The following is a 16905-nucleotide window of genomic DNA, read 5'->3' as shown; positions in this document are numbered from 1 at the left end:
GGCTTGAACTCTGGGCCTGGGCGCTGTCCCTCAGCTCTTCAGCTCAAGGCTAGTGCTCTACCACTTGAGCCACAGCGCCACTTCCAGTTTTCTGGTGGTTTATTGGAAAGAGTCTTACAGACTTTCCTTCCTGGGCTGGCTTTGAACTGTGATCCTCAGATCTCAGCCTCCTAAGTAGCTAGGATTGATTACAGGCATGAGCCACCAACGCCCGGCTGGAGTATATTTTATTGAAATACAACGTTTAATACAGAAAAGCACACCGATCAAAGGTGCACATCGGTGAATTTTAATAAAGTGAACACACTTGAACTAAATAAATCAACCATGACCAGCACCGCAGGAGGTCCCTGGCCTTCTTCCAATCGCCTCCCAAGAGGAGCCACTATTCCTTCAGGCAAATTGTCTATAGGTGTAGATTGGGGGTGGGTGGGGCACTACAGAGGAAGCCCAGGGGGCAGGTGTGGGCGGGGCGTGTAGGCTAGGGGGCGGGGCGGGGGCGGGGCCGCCCCTGGAGGGCGGTGTGGGGAGGGCGGGGCCTCGGAGGGGCGGGGCCGGCGCGCGCGCGCACGCCGCCGGCGCGCCCCCTCCCGGCCGCCATGTTGGCTGGTGTGTGGGTGTCAAACGCCGCACGGGCTCGGGTCTCTCCCGCCTCTCCAGCGCTACCGGCGGCTGCAACCGCGCATTCGCGCGGGCTGGGAAGAGCTGAGGTAAGCCTGGACCTGCGGGGCTCGGGGGCCGGCCCAGGGGCCCCAGGGCACGGGCGTTCCCAGATCCCAGGTTCGCTCCACCCCAGCAAGCCCCCAGAGCATGCACCCCGGTTGCCTCCGCTGGACCCCCACTCCGATCTGGACTCCCCTCCTCCCCCCGCACCCGGACCCGCCCCACAGGCTGGAGCGTGGCTCCCTCCCCACCGGCATCTCTCTGTCCGCCGCAGGGATTTCCCCCTATTTCCCTATTAGGGGGCTCCCCGTGCTCCTGAGCTCAGAGCCCGGAGCCCCCCTGATGTTCGGAACAACCCCGCCCCCCTCCCCAGAGCGGATTCCGCCCCTCCAGGCCCGGCGCCCCTCGCTCCCCAGCCGGGTCTCCCGCCGCCCCTGTGCAGAGCACAGCCCGGCTTCCCTCCAGGAATTGGGGGAGGGTGTCCCCTTCTCTCCTTTGGGCTGGCGCGGGGAGTGCCCCTCTTCCCGCCCCAGGGACGAGGTTCTCCCCCTCCCCGGCTCCCACCCCCAGAGCGCAGAGGGGACGGGGGCGGCAGAGCCGGGCTCCAGCTGCCTTTTGTTCCGCGTGGGATGGCAGAGACCCGGCCCGGCCCGGCGGTCCTGCTCGGTTAATCGGGGTGAGTGAATGGGCGCACGGGTCCAGCCTCTTCCAGGAGACCCTTCCTCTCTTCCGGTCGGAGCGGGAGTTGAGAGCGCTGGGAGAGGCAGGCCCCTTGTTAGAGGAGTCCGGGCCAACAGGTTTTTGTTCGAGACCTGAAGTTGGCCCAGTGGTTTGTGCAGAGGTGCCGCCTGAACTCCCTAGAACCTCCTCCCTCTCCCCCCAGCGGGTCCTATGAAAGCCCATTCCTCAGTCCAGAGGCTCAGTCCTTTTGGGGGTTCCCTTCACTATAGTGATGTCTCAGGGATGCATTTGAAATCTGTGCCTTAAATGGGAGAGGCATTTAGCCATTGTTGGGGTTCTTCTGATGGGGGAAACTGAGGCCCAGAGAAGCAGTGATTTACCCAAGGTCACCCAGCGATCCTGTGTCAAGTGTCAGAGGTGGAGCACTGGCACTCTGTGACACCTAAAAATTCTTCTAAAAGGAGATGATGGTCAGGATTCCCTACATTCCCTTGCCTTTTATTTTTAACATTCACACAAGAAAATGAGTAGGAAAAGATGAGAAGTATGAAGTCTTCCACTTGTAGAAAATACCCTGTGAAAAAAAGGGATTGGTATAGGGGTTGAAATGATTGAAAAGGTGAATTTTAATGATCTGCACTCTTTCTCATTACGTAATATGTAATGAAGATTTAGCAGGGAAATGTGCATCTTGTAGCCCTAGCTATGGGGTGATAGGTGGTGACAAAATCATACAAGGAGTCCCACGCAGCGGGATTGAGAGTCTGCATGGTAATTAAGTTTTCACCTGTATTTAATTGAACATGGAAAAGGCCTGCAATTTGCTTCTGAATAATACTTACTCAGGTGCTTATGTTGGGAGGGATGATTATGCTGGGGAAACACACCTAAATCTCATCATTTATTTATCTGCTTTTACTTTCACATGGTTAAAACTTTGTTTTTCTAGTTTTAAAATTGGTCTAGTTTACCAGCCTCACTGGGCTGCTCATTTGTAAGTATATTAGTTATTGAAGAGTTTGGTAGCATGTAAATCACCGGAAGTCATGTTCAGGACTGCCTTGCAGCCCACAAGCTCTTGGACCAGGAGGAAGTTTGGATGGTCCTGGTTTCCAGGGATGGGGAGCAGCTCTGTGGAGCACTGTTTCCTTGCAAGGTCTGTGTGGGCCAAGCATTTGATGTGTGAAGAAATGTGAAACTTTCAAGGGATAATACCTGGCATGGGATATATGGTCTTGAAAAATGACCCCTCCTTTGTAGAAACCCTCTGTGGAAATACTGTTGCCGCTTATGTAACCTTCTTTCATAATGGGGCATGGATTTCCCAAGAACAGAGATTTTGATAAGAGTCCTGCAAAGTAGTCGAAAAGTTTTTGGAACTCTGATTTAATTGTTGCTTTCCTGAGCTAAATGTTTATTTAAAAAATTTTTAAGATGGGGTGGGATTATTGTTTTTTTTTTTTTTAATTTCATTTGGAGTGGCAACTTTTTTCTTTGGTGTGGGTCGTAGGGCTTGAACTCTGGGCCTGGGTGCTTGTCCCTGAGCTTTTTTTTGAGTGCTAGCTTAAAGGTAGCACCCTACAAGCTCCACTGTAGCTTCTTTCTGTAATTCATTGGTGATAAGAATCTCATGGATGGGCTGGGAATGTGGCTTAGTGGTACAGTGCTTGCCTAGCATGCATGAAGCCCTGGGTTCAATTCCTTAGTACCACATAAACAGAAAAAGCTGGAAGTGGCACTGTGGCTCAAGTGGTAGAGTGCTACCTTGACCAAAAGAAGCTCAGGGACAGTGCCTAAGCCCTGAGTTCAAACTCCAAGACTGGCAAAAAAGAATCTCATGGACTTTCCTGCCTGGCCTGGCTTTGTTTGAATATGGTCCTCAGATCTCAGCCTCTGAGTAGCTAGGATTACAAGCTTGAGCCACTGAACCCAGCTGTTTTCAGTTCTTCGTGGACTAAAGTGCTAAGAGAATGGGTTCCAGGAAAATGCATGGAATTGTCATTGCCATGCTTCTGGGACTTTTTAAGTGTTCTGGCCAGTATTCTGTGTCCTCTAGAGCCTTATGTTGATGAAGTGTGAGTGACTGTTTTATGGCATGAGGAGCTGGTGACCCTGAGCTTTGGGAAGTCATGGAGCTTGGATTTTGAGGGGATTTAGGTTGGAAATGATGTGAGGAACTCTGCTTATTGACAGGATTTTTTAAAAAATAGGATCAGGTTTTGCTGTATAGTCTTATCTAGTTGGCTTGGAACTTGGGATCCTCCTTGTTTAGCTTCTGAATAGTGGGATTACAGGTAGTACCATTGCTCCAATTCTTGTCAACTCTGAACTCATGTGTTTTTTGCTTAAACAAATTTCTTTCTTTCTTTTTTTTTTTTTTTTGACTGTCATGGGGCCTGAACTCTGGGCCTGGGTGCTGTCCCTCAGCTCTTCAGCTCAAAGCTAGTGCTCTACCACCTGAACCACAGTGCCACTTCCAGCTTTTTCTGCTTATGTGGTACTAAGAATCGAACCCAGGGCTTCATGCATGCAAGGCAAGCGCTTTACCACTGAGCCACCTTCCCAGCCCCTTACACAAATTTCTTCTGTCAAGGTTTTGCCAGCCACCCTTGTTGGTGTTTGGGCCTCACTTCCTTTGCTGTCCTTCCTTCTCCAAACTATCCTGTCTTTTGGAGCTGCCTGCACATTGTGTGTCTAGGGCTTTTGTGATTTTGTGACAACTTCGAGGCCTTGGTTGTCCTGTTTTTTTTTTTTTAACTTCTCCAGCACCCAGCTTGGTCTGAATTGAGTAGTTCTAGGGGAGGGGATTTGCTTTTATTGATGTTTCTCCAGGCTCTACTGTTCAGTCTTGCTGTAGCATAAATCAGTAGTGTTGGTCCGGCAGTCATGGGTTAGTCACACAGCTATTGCCCTGCTTTGGCAGATGAGGCAGCTAAGACTCAAGGGATCTAACTGCCCAGGATTACATTGCCTGATGGAAATGAAGGTTGGGACATGCACAGATATGTGGGACTTCAGAGTATTATTAATACCTGTGCCATGATGGAAGAAATAATGTTTCACAGGGATGAAGAGACATCTTGCAAGTTAACAATGGACTGGCAATGTGGGATGTTATAAAATTTAAATGTTGAGGATGCAGAGAGCACATTTTGTTTTTGTCAGATGCATTGTGAAATGACTGTTTATGTCCATCTGTTGAGTTTTTGAAAATCGACAAGCTTTCAGATAAGTCAGTGAGTGGAATTTTGTTAATTAGCTTATTCATACTGTCTAAAAATAGAACACAGCGCAGAAGTAGGTGCAGCTAAGTGTGTTTATTCCACCACTGCACCCATGGACCTGTTTGGCCTTGCATGTTTCTAGTCAGGAGGTTAAATTTATTTAAAAATTTTTTTAAATGAACATTTTATTTTTATTCTGAAGTTTTCAAGACTCAGCCATTAAAAAAAAAAAAACAAAATAAAAAGTGCATTGTAATTTCACATCAATGTATACCGTTGGAATTACCACCCATCTCTGAGGGAAAGACTGAGATCCAAAGGGATTAAATCTGCCAGGACCTGCACAGCCAGGAGTCAAACTGAGGTCTGTTTCCCAGATCTGGGTCCCGTTTTACTTCATTTGCTCTTGTAGCAAGTGCCACTGAACAATGGGTATTCGCTTGCATTATGGGATAAATCTGGGATCTGAAGACCACCCTCAGCTTTACTTGGGAGGTAAGGATTGTACATGAGGAAGTTTCTGGTTTTCTCCTAACTGTAGATCTATGAAAGCGTGATGGTTTGAATGTCATTGATTTAATGAGCCACTTTTATCTGACAGACGCTAGATTTAAGGTTTGATTAAAGGAAAAAAAATCCTGCCTCCTTTGAACCAGATCTGCAACATTGTACAATGCTCCCTAAAAGTGAGTTGGATTCTTTGTGGTGACTCATTCCCGGACTCCCAGGGCTCCCAGGTACCAGAGCAGCTTTGTTTCTGGGCACAGAAAGGCCCTTTTTCTCGTTCCAGTTCCTGTCTGTCCTGCCCTAGGTGGAGTGAACTACACTTTTAAGCCTTTTCTAGAGACAGAGCAGGTAACTTAATTCTCTCAATTCAAAGTGGTGCAAGGAACTGGGCACACAGAGGGCTGTAGAAAAAGGGACTCCGATGTCAGATCTCTTGGTGGAACCCACCTGATGACTAGAAGAGGGAAAGCAGGCTCCCTGAGGATGGCTGGCCTTCCAGGGCTAATGCATGATGTGGATTTAAAAGCATTTATAATTAATCACTTCTGAGTGATGGCTGCACTCTTCCTCTGACTCCCACCCTTCTTTGGGAATGTCATTGTCACATTATTCACGTTGTGAGCTTAGTAGCTGAGAGCACCAAATGGCACAGACAATTTGGCTATAAAGGCCATGTGGCAGATTGCTTTGGAGTCAGGGGTGCATACCCAGAGACCTCTGGGCTGGGTGGCTTGGGGCACTTTGATCCCTGAGCTTTGGTTTCCTGTTTTCAAAGTGAGACTAGCAATGACTACTTCATGGAACAGACTTGCATGTTTCTCTGGAGTGAATTTAGTCATCCGGAGGGCAGTTCCTGAGTGATGCTGGAAGCGGAAGGCATATATGGTCTCTAATACTAGCTGGCGGGGCAGAGAACACACAGAAAGACTTTCTGTCCTCAAGGGCTGCTAAATGTTTTTCCAAAGTGGGTGCAGCTCCTGGGTTCTCTGGGTAAGGGATGTCTTCATTTGTTCTTTGGTGATTGTAATTTGATCAATGATCACTGACTTTATTACTTTGAGGGTTAGTTAGCGTTGGGTATTTTCCTTAAAGAAGGAGGCTCACACCTGTAATCTTAGCTACTCTGGAGGCTGAGATCTGAGGAGCAAGGTTCAAAGCCAGCCTGGTTAGGAAGGTCTACAATTCTACAATTAACTACCAAAAAAGCTGTAAGTGGAGCCTTGGCTCAGGTGGTAGAGTACAAGCTTTGACTAAAAGAGGTCAGGGACAACACCTTGGCCCTGAGTTTGAGCCCCAAGACTGGCATTAAAAAAGGGGGGCTGGGAAGTTGGCTCAGTGGTAGAGTGCTTGTCTCACATGCATGAGGCACTGGCACCACATAAGCAGAAAAAGCCAGAAGTGGTGCTGTGGCTCAAGTGGTAGGGTGCTAACCTTGATCTGAAGAGCTGAGGGACAGCGCCCAGGCCCAGAGTTCAGGCTACAGTCAAAAAAAAAAAATCAAAAAAAAAAAATCAGGAGGGCGGTAGTGGGGAGGGGCTGAGGGGCAGGGGAAGGGCTTGAGAAGTAAGGTGAAGTAAGATCATCTTCCAGATCATCTTCCTCACTTCCTACACATCTGGGAAGATGTGTGCTGTGAAGGCTTCTTAGACACACTACTTGGAAAGGTTTTGGAGTGGTGGTGGCTCTGAGCAGAATCCCCTGGGGCCATTAGGGATAGACCTTTGGTGTTCATGGAAGTCACTCCTCCCTCTAACAGTTCTGATTGATTTACTATTCTTTGATGGTTAGTGTTTGGATGACTTTTTCCCCCCCTGCAGTAGTAATTAGCAGCTTGTCCATTAAAAGCAGAGCTCTGTCGTTTTTGTTAATATCTCCTGTGTGCCAGGTCCTAGCTATTTTATGTACAGTATTTGATTTTTCATGCCAACCATTTCTCTTTTACATTTGAAAAAACTTAAGACTCATAGGGTCACCTGCCCCTGGCCACCCCACTAGTGATGTCCTTTGTGTCACACTCATAACCCGCACCTCCCCTGCAGTGCTGAGTGCTCTCATTACCTCACTGTACCCCAACATCCCTGAGAAGTAGGCACTTCACAAGTGAATACAGACTTGAGGGGGCAAACTGGGCCCTGTGCCATCCACCAGTGGATCTGGCTCATAGGACCTGAATTCAGTCAGGAGCTTTATGAAGTCATTTCAGTGACAACACCTCACCTCCCTGTGTAGCACCAAGTCTAAGAAGCCTGGGTGTAGACAACAGGGACCTGGAGGTCCTCCAGGTGGGTTTCTGGGAAGAAGTCATTGTGGGGGCTGGTAAGGGTTTTTGTGTTTGCAAAGCTGTGTAAAAATCACTGGCTAGCTGTGTGCCAGTGGGCTTATGTCCGTAATCCTAGCTGCTCAGGAGGCTGAGAGCTGAGGATCGTGGTTTGAAGCCAGCCTTGGCAGGAAAGTCTACAAGACTCTTATCTCCAATTAATTACAAAAAGCTGGAAATAGAGCTGTGGCTCAAGTGGTGGAGCACTAGCTCGGAGCAAAAAGCTCAAGAACAGCGTTTAGGCCCTGAGTCCAAGCCCTATGTTGGGCATCTTCCTTCCCTTCCCCTTCTCCCTCCTCCACTCCCCCCCCCCGCCCCCCCCCCCCCATATCACTGTCTAAATTGCTCTTTGTGGGAAGGGGACTATTTGGCTTTATTTTGTAATCCTGAGGCATGCTGGGGCTGTAAATGTTGCGCAGGGCTACTAGGGACTGAAAGAATGCTCTAGTGATGCGTGCTTAAAACAGGTCCACAGGCAGAACTTGGTATTCTTAAAAAGTGACATGTAAGTAGAAATATAAAGTAATTCTTGCTCTGTAGGCAGTTAACACATGTTTTCCAGTCAGTAGGTGGTTTATTCCTGTCTTGCTGTGTCTGGAGGAGGCAGGGTGTGGGCTTTCTCAGAGGTGGTAACCCCTGTAGCTCCTGATTCAAGGGTGGTAAGCTGCTCTGCATTGGTGCCTGCCCTGCTTGTGGGAGGCTGGGGAGGTTTGGACTAGAGTGTTGTTCAAGATACTTTTTTTTTGCCGAGGGTGGGGGGGGCGGGGGGTGTTGGTTGTGGGGCCTGAGCTCTGGGCCTGGGCACTGTCCCTGAGCTCTTCAGCTCAAGGCTAGCACTCTACCACTTGAGCCACAGCGCCACTTCTGGCCTTTTCTGCTTATGTGGTGCTGAGGAATCGAACCCAGGGCCTCATGCATGTGAGGCAAACACTCTACCACTGAGCCAACTTCCCAGCCCCTCTTTTAAGACTCTTAATGTTAATAGATGAGTACAAGCAAAAAGTTGCTATTAAAAGATCCATCTCAAGCCAGGCACTGATGGCTCATATCCATAATCCTAGCAACTCAGAAGGCTGAGATCTGAAGCTGAAGGCTAGTTAAGAGATTCTTTCTTTTCTTTTTTGCCAGTCCTGGGGCTTGGACTCAGGGCTTGGGCACTGTCTCTGAGCTTCTTTTGTTCAAGACTAGCACTCTACCAATTGAGCCACAGAGCCACTTCTAGCTTTTTCTGTTTATGTGATACTGAGGAATTAAACCCAGGGCTTCATGCATGCTGGGTAAGTACTCTGCTGCTAAGCCACATTCCCAGACCTTGAGAGATTCTTAAAGGAGAGACTCTTATTTCGAGTTAATCAGCAAAAAGCCAGAAGTAGAGGTGTAGTACAAGTGGTATAGTGCCAGCCTTGAGTGAAAAAGCCAAGTGAGAGCATAAGCTGAGTTTAAGCCCTAGTGCCGGCACACACTCAAAAAGTCAGTAGTAGTGAGGGAATGCCGATAGGCTAAAGGAGAGTCACAATTTTTTCTTGAAAGCAGGCCATTTATTATTGAGTATCTGTTTGATACCTAGAGCTATTGTGGGATATAATGACTTCTGATAAAAAAAATTTGGGCAAAGACTAGAGCGTTGGCTTAAGTGGTAGAGTGCCAGCTTAGCAAGCAGCAAGGCCCTGAGTTCAAGCCCCAATATAGTTCCCCTAATAAAATGGGGAAATATATAATCAGAGAAAAAAAAAAATCATGCCACCCTGAGGCAACTCAGAGATGTAAAGGTATTATTTCCAGAACAGTTTTGTAGGAGGAAGGATGGAGTGACCTTGATTAAGAGGTATGCAAAAAACGGACATATTGTACAACTAATTGATACTTTGAAAAAACATGGTGACAACAGGTCAGGATATTGAGGTCAGACATGGAAAATGTCTCTGGAGCTAAATTGATGGGTGTAAATCAATGCCATGTTTCTTACCATCAGGAACTTATTGTAATTGAGAAGACATGGTCAACATTTGGGAGACAGTTGGAAACTAGCACTGTGTTGAGCTGTGATTTTGATTCTTTGTCAGGAGGTCAAGAATGGAGAAGAAATTCTAGAAGACTTGGAAAAAGCCTCAGGGAGAAGGTAGGACTGGAGCTGGGTCTTGAAGGGCTAGAGACATTGTCCGTGAGTGGGGAGGGTAGGTACTTCAGGTAGAGGGAACAGCAGGTGGTGGAACTTGAGGTGGGTGCAAAGGCAGTCTGTGCTCACCCAACTGGTGTGTGCACCCTGGGCTCCTGAGGCCTTGCTGCCTGCGTGGCAAGATGCCTATGGGGCACAATGGGAACCTGAGTGGATGTGGGCTCTGAACAGGCAAGGAGCCTGGGGATTCAGTTTTGTTTGGGAAGGAGCCCTTTGGTAGTGCCCTGCAGAGTGGAGGAATTCCTATGGGTGAGGGTCTGGCTCCAGTCTGGCTGCCTGAGACTGGCAACAATGAGGTTCTGTGAAGGGAGGCCAGAACCCACTGTTTGGGGGGAGTGTCAGGACCTCTAGTGGCTGGGAAGTTTGACAGCGTAGGTATGCCTGCAAGCACGCGGCCTGAAAAGCTTGTCAAACATGCCTCTGATGGAGCCCCCACCTCAGACCAAGCAGGAGCTAGAAATTTATAGAAGTACCCCCAGACAATTCTAATGGTGTGTGTGGGTTGAGAAGCTGAGCTGTGTGTGTTCGGGGGAGCTGCTGAGGGTGTCAGGAACTGGAAAGTGGGAGGATTGGAGCCAGAGAGAGGAGGAAGCCTTTGGGAGGAGAAGGTGAGGGTGCTGGTGTCAGTTCTCTTATGTAGTTCCCGTGGCTGGAGAAAAGAGGGAGGGCTAGAGAGAGATTGGAGTCTTAGCCACGTTGGCGAGGGGGGGGTAGTTTGGCAGAGTGAAGGAGAGCCAGGGCAGGAGGAGAGATTGGTATCTACCTGTTTGGAAATCCTCCTTTCCACCTGAGCCAGAGCAGGCAGAGCAGGTTCTTATCTGTTCCTTCCCACACTGCAAATTGTAATGGCCACAACAGGCAGTGTGAGTAGAATTTAGAACTGCTTTGTTTCTTTCCCTTCCACTCTTCTTCTCTTCCTCCCCTCCCCCATCTCTCTCCATTCCTCTGTCCTCTCCATTTCTCTTTTTAGAGACAGGGGCTTTCTATGTAATTCAGGCTGATCTCTAACCTACTGTGTAATCTAGGTTGGCCTCAAACTTGTGATCTTCCTGCCTTAGTCTATGGAGTGCTAGAATTATAGTGCCTTACCACAACTGGCAAAGTGACATTTCTTTAGAGTAATTTTTTTTTTTTTTTTTTTTTGGTCGGTCGTGGGGCTTGAACTCTGGGCCTGGGCGCTGTCCCTCAGCTCTTCAGCTCAAGGCGAGCGCTCTACCACTTGAGCTACAGCACCACTTCCGGTTTTCTGGTGGTTTATTGGAGATAGGAGTCTCACGGTCTCTCCTGCCCGGGCTGGCTTTGAACCGCGATCCTCAGATCTCAGCCTCCTGAGTAGCTAGGATTACAGGCGTGAGCCACCAGCGCCCGGCTCTAGAGTAATTTTAATAAAGGTAGGTGGATTGTAGAGTTCCTAATTAGATAGATTAATTTTGGTAGTCAGAAGAGAGGTTTTACCCAGTGCATTAATATATAATGCTGTTTTATTGTCATTATCATTAATGTTATTTTGGACAAAAAAGTTAGCTCTCGACCAGTTCATGCACTAGTTAATGCTCGTTGAGCACATGTATTACAGGCTCTGGACATGTGGGTGGATCAAGTGTAAGTTCCCACATGTAGGTTGCATTGAGTCTGCAGAGTGTGGCATCTGTAGGGAGAGGTAATGTTGCCTTCGTGAATCCACATCAGAAAAAGATATTCTTCATCTCTAAGTTCCTAGCCAACACACCAGATTTAGGGTAGCTAAGTGGACCTTAGTGGGCCTCTGGCAAGAGAATTCAGGCAAGACCCAGTTTATTAGGAAAGAAATATGGCAGGAAAAGAGAGCATATGCCACAGGAAGACTTTAGCCTATCTCAGCCATGTTGTACTCTCTTTGGAGTTCCAGAGCTTGGCCATGTGTTTAATTGGAAGAATTAAAATCTTGAAGATGGGTGGAGCCTTTTTGCTTCCAGTAAGATTTAGTTAGTGCCTTGTCTTTATTTCCCTGTTCTTTTGTTGTTGTTGTTGTTGTTGTTGTTGTTGTTGGTCGTGGGGCTTGAACTCTGGGCCTGGGTGCTTTTCCTCAGCTCTTCAGCTCAAGGCTAGTGCTCTACCACTTGCCACAGCTCCACTTCTGGTTTTCTGAGTGGTTTATTGCAATATTAGAGATCAGAGTCTCATGGCCTCTCCTGGTCCAGGCTGGCTTTGAATCGTGATCCTCAGATCTCAGCCTCCTAAGTAGCTAGGATTACAGGTGTGAGCCACCGGCGCCCAGCTATTTCCCTATTCTTTAGTCTCTTCCTTCCTTCCTTCCTTCCTTCCTTCCTTCCTTCCTTCCTTCCTTCCTTCCTTCCTTCCTTCCTTCCTTCCTTCCTTCCTTCCTCTTTCTTTCTTTCTTTCTTTTTTTGTTGGGTTGGGGCTTGAACTCGGCCTGGGTGCTGTCCCTCAGCTCTTGAGCTCAAGACTACCATTCTACCACTTGAGCCACAGCGCCAATTCCAGTTTTTTCTTGTGGTTTATTGGAGATAAGAGTCTCATGGACTTTCCTGCCCTGGGCTGGCTTTGAACCGTGATCCTCAGATCTCAGCCTTCTGAGTAGCTAGGATTATAGGCGTGAGCCACAGGTCCTCCTCCTCCTCTTCCTCCTTCTTTTTCTTCCCCCCAGTACTCACCTTTCATTGTTGGGCTGTTTCAGCTTATCAGCTTATCCTGTTGTCTGCAAGTGGAATAGAGCATAATTCCCCAACTGCCTGCTTTTCTACTAACCTGTATCATAACTGCAGCCTGATGGGCTGAAGGCTGGTAAAGTTTGAGAAGTGATATCAGATGCTGAGGATTGAATCTGGAGTCAGAGAAGGCTGCAGAGGAAATGATCTGGAAGCTAATGGAGTGTTAAAGGAACAGTGGACAGCAAACACTAGTGGAAGCTACTTAGGAAGCTGAGATCAGGGGGATTGTGGTTTGAAGTCTCTGGCAGCAAAGTCCCCAAGATAACATTTCCAAAATTACCAGCCAAAAGCTGAGCTGGAGACACAACTCTAGGAGTGGGTAGAATGCTAGTCAAGCAAGCAAGCTGAGCAAAAGTGCAAGGCTCTGAGTTCAAACCCTGGTTAAAAAAAAAAAAAGGTAATATAGGGGGCTGGGAAGGTGGCTCAGTGGTAGAGTGCTTGCCTTGCATGCATGAGGCCCTGGGTTCAATTCCTCAGCACCACATAAGCAAAAAGAAAAAAGCCAAAAATGGTGCTGTGGCTCAAGTGGTTAGAATGCTAGCCTTGAGCTGAAGAGCTGAGGGACAGCGCTCAGGCCCAGAGTTCAGGCCCCACGACTGGACCCCCCCCCTCAAAAAAAAAAAAAGATAATATAGGCAACAGAGCTAAGAGGAAACCAGGCCTATGGTGCTGTGTGGTACAGAAGCCTAGAGACTTGTTTCCAGCTGGGCAGAGAGAGGAAGAGAAAAGACTGAAAGTATTGCAGTTGTGAGTTGAGCATGCTGTCAAGATTTGACTGGGGACTTGGTTTTCACACAGTCCTTTGGCAGTAAGTGGTCTGGACTCTGGGTCCTTCACCCCACCCTAATCAGAGCATCTTTTCATTGATGAAAGCCGGGACCCTGGCAGTACTCATTTGAAAAATGCTTCTGTGCTGTTTTAAACCAGCCATGTGAAAAGCTTCACTGCTGTAGGTGCTGGAAGCCTGGATGCCCACGGTGCTCTGTGGGGGCTGGGCAGGAGGCCTGGAGCTTCTTTCTGCAGGGAGAAGGGTGGGGTTGAAAGGAGTTCCTGCCACACCCTGTCCTCCAGGCCAGTGCTGTTCCTAATCCTTTGGGACTAGAACTCCCACGGTCCAACAGTTCTAGCTTCCCCCAAATCCCTGAAGAATTTGAGACCTCCAGGTAAAGATAAGGTACTGGTTAGCTTGGGACACAAGTCAGATTGATACTTTTCCTGACTCTGTTGGGTGCTGAGGAGATGGCCCCAGCTCTCAAACTTTCCTTTCTTTAGACTAAAACAAGCTTGTCTGGGGACTGGGGAAGATCATAGAGGCATCTGGTTTGGCTGAATGTGCTGGGCCTCTTTGAAATGTTAGCCCTGCGTGCTGCCTCAGCTTCTGTGTCTGCTGGAACAAATGACCACAGCCATAGCTGGGTAGATGGAAGACCAATGTAGGCCTCCAGGGCTGAGATGACAGTGGGTCCATGTGGAGATTCTGGAGGCATCTCCTCCCCACCTCTTGCAGCTTCTTAGCTGCCCCGTTTCTTGTCTGATGACCCTTTGGTCTTTACAGCCAGCTGTCCCTATCCTATAGCACGGCATCGCTCTCATGTTGACTGCAGTCCGAAGGACTTGCACTTCATTCCATTTAATGGTTGTGGGTATGTGGGACTCATTGGTTTATTTGGTGTATCTCCCTGTTTAAGTCAGTTGATTTTAGACACTTGAATTTGATCAGCTTCCCCTTTGCCATATAACCTTACCTATTCATAGGTTCTGAGATTTGAATGTGGTCATCTCTGGGAGGCCATTATTTGCCCATTATAGTTGCCAGCATTAAAGTCAGAAGATCCTGCATATAGCCATCCATGCTTGCAGCTACATGGACAAATCAGAACACTTGGCAGCTGGGGCGACACTGTTGCCTGGCAACAATGGGTCAGAGCCAGTGTAGGCGCCATCTCTGGATGAGGTTGGTGTGTGCCAGTTCCCTGTGGGCCCAGCTTTCCTCAGAGTGCCCACTCATTTCCTTTTGTCTGGTTCTCACTCAGGGGATGCAGGGGCTTACCCAGAGTCCAGCTATGGGAGCATCCTGAGTTCAGGGTGGTCAGGCTTGCTATCTGTGTGTTTTGTGTCATGCTCCCTCCCCCTGAACTTCACCCCTACTTTCTGCCCCCTGACTCTTGTCTTGAATTATTTTCTGCCTCTGCCTGCACACACTGTCCCTCCTCCTCTCCTGACCCAGGGCTCTGTGCTCCATAGCATCTCTGATGCTATTTTAGGTGCTATTGTTTGCACCATGACTACTTGTCTCCCATCCCCTCCTTTTCTGGCACCCACGTCTGGTACATTCTGATGCTTTCCGTTTTATGTTTCACATTGGAGTTTGTAAAAAGCAAATCTTTATAATGTACCTTTAGAGCCATATCCATCAAAAGTCAGGATGACACAAGCATGTGGCCAAGCACCTCTGTGCCATGCACTTTCCTAGACGGAATGTGACTCCCCCTCAAGACAGGTCATAGAAGAGGGAGGAAGGGAGAACCAGTGAGTGCACAAGCATAGTCATATCAGCCTCCTGCTGCATCTGGAGTTCAGCTTCCTTCAGCCCCCACACCTGGCCAGCTATTTGTATTGTGTTCCAGGGAGCTGTTTCTGGGGTTCACGTTAAAGGCATTTTGATGAGAGATCCTATGTCCAGACATTATCTGAGCCAGCTGAGAGGAAGTTTGATCAGGACCGTGTTTCATGGCAAATGTTCAGGCCAAATACCCCCTGTACTGTTGCCTAGAGGACTGAAATGGAGCTTTGGGTGCTTTCTGAGGAACTGAACCCCCAGAGATTCACAGCTGGAGGGTAGGCTACTTCTTTTATCTGAATAGTATACTACCCAAGGTGTTAGATCTTGGAAAAACTTGTTTATAAACACATGCTTCATTATAAAGATTTCATATGTAGAAAAAAACAGGATAGTTTAATGACTTACTCAGCTTAACAGCTTCAATTTAGGCCCCCTCCTCCCTGGATTATTTTAACACGAAGCCCAGACTTCATTGATAAATAGACTCTGAATTTATTTTAGGTGAGAACCTCCACATGTGCTCTTTTGGAAGCTATTTGTATGTGTGTGTATACATGTGTGTGTGCTAGTCCTTGAACTCAGACCCTGTATGTTGTCCCTGAGCTTTTGTTCTCAAGGCTAATGCTCTGTCCCTGCAGCCACAGCTCCACTTCTGGATTTTTGGAGTTTAATTGGAGATAAGTGTCTCATAGACTCTCCTCCCTGGGCTGGCTTCAAACTGTGGTCCTTACATCTCAGCCTACTGAGTAGCTAGGATTACAGGTGTGAGCCACTGGTGCCTGAAAGCTTTTTTTGTTTTTGTTTTTGGTTATAGAGTAACAATAATTTTTTGCACAAGTTTTGATTTAGGTTGAATTTATTTATTATTATTTTTTGGTCGGTCGTGGGGTTTGAACTCTGGACTTGGGTGCTGTTCCTGTGCTCTTCAGCTCAAGGAGAGCACTCTACCACTTGAGCCACACGCCATTTCCAGTTTTCTAGTGGTTTTTATTGGAGATAAGAGTCTCACGGACTTTCCTGCCCAGGCTGGCTTTGAACTGCGATCCTCAGATCTCAGCCTCCTGAGTAGCTAGGATTACAGGCATGAGCCATCCGTGCCAGGCTTTAGGTTGAATTTAAATAGCAGTTCTTTTAGGACAAAACAATGAGAGTTTCATTATTTTTTTTTTGTTGGTCATGGGGCCTGAACTCTGGGTCTGGGCGCTGTCCCTCAGCTCTTCAGCTAAAGGCTAGTGCTCTATCACTTGAGCCATAGCACCACTTCTGGCCTTTTCTGCTTATGTGGGTCTGAGGAATGGAACCCAGGGCCTCATGCATGCAAGGCAAGCACTTTACCACTGAGCCACCTTCCCAGCCATGAGTTTCATTATTTGAATACTTGTAAAATCTTACAAAATTTACCATTGTAGCTTTTTTTTTTTTTTGCCAGTCATGAGGCCTGAACTCTGGGTCTGGGCGCTATCCCTCAGCTCTTCAGCTCAAGGCTAGCGCTCTACCACTGGAGCCACAGTGCCACTTCCGGCTTTTTCTGTTTATGTGGTGCTGAGGAATCGAACCCAGGGCCTCATGCTTGCGAGGCAAACACTCTACCACTGAGCCATCTTCCCAGCCCATCCTTGATACTCTTATCTCCAATTAACCACCAGAAAACGGGGAGTGGTGCTCTGGCTCAAGTGGTAGAATGGTAGCCTTGAGCTGAAGAGCTAAAGGACAGCGCGCAGGCCCAGAGTTCAAGCCTCATGACAAAAGAAAAAAGAAAAAAAAAAGATGTGTATAGAGTGGTTACTATTCCATAAGTTAGGTAATGAATGAGTACAGTTCTTTTTTGGACAATGTCACCCTGATTCCAGAACTTTTCAATTCTCTAGAAAGAAACATACTTTAGTTATCATTCCTTATTCCTGCCTTTCACCAGCCTCGGCTTTTATCTTTGTAGGTCTACCTAGACATTCCATGTGAATGGGATCATATGTGCTTTTTGATTGGCCTGTTTCACCTTGCATGCTTTCTAGACTTGTCTATGCTGCTCCATGAATTGCACTTTATTCCATTTGATGGTTGAA

General features: G+C 47.8%; 1 protein-coding gene across 4 annotated transcripts in view; it reads left to right on the top strand.

The window, feature by feature from the left end:
* Positions 1-596: 596 nt before the first annotated feature.
* The window catches only part of Epn2 (epsin 2), an 82861-nt gene continuing 66552 nt past the window's right edge, over positions 597-16905 (top strand). For all 4 annotated transcript variants that reach the window (XM_042673583.1, XM_042673586.1, XM_042673572.1 and 1 more), the window contains exon 1: positions 597-710. The gene's annotated coding sequence lies outside the window, so the exon portion shown is untranslated. The remainder of the gene's footprint in view (positions 711-16905) is intronic.

The sequence above is a fragment of the Dipodomys spectabilis genome, unplaced genomic scaffold (genome assembly GCF_019054845.1).
Source record: "Dipodomys spectabilis isolate Male_0828 unplaced genomic scaffold, ASM1905484v1 ptg000018l, whole genome shotgun sequence".
NCBI classification, from domain to species: Eukaryota; Metazoa; Chordata; class Mammalia; order Rodentia; family Heteromyidae; genus Dipodomys; species Dipodomys spectabilis.
This window is presented reverse-complemented; position numbering and strand designations above follow the sequence as displayed.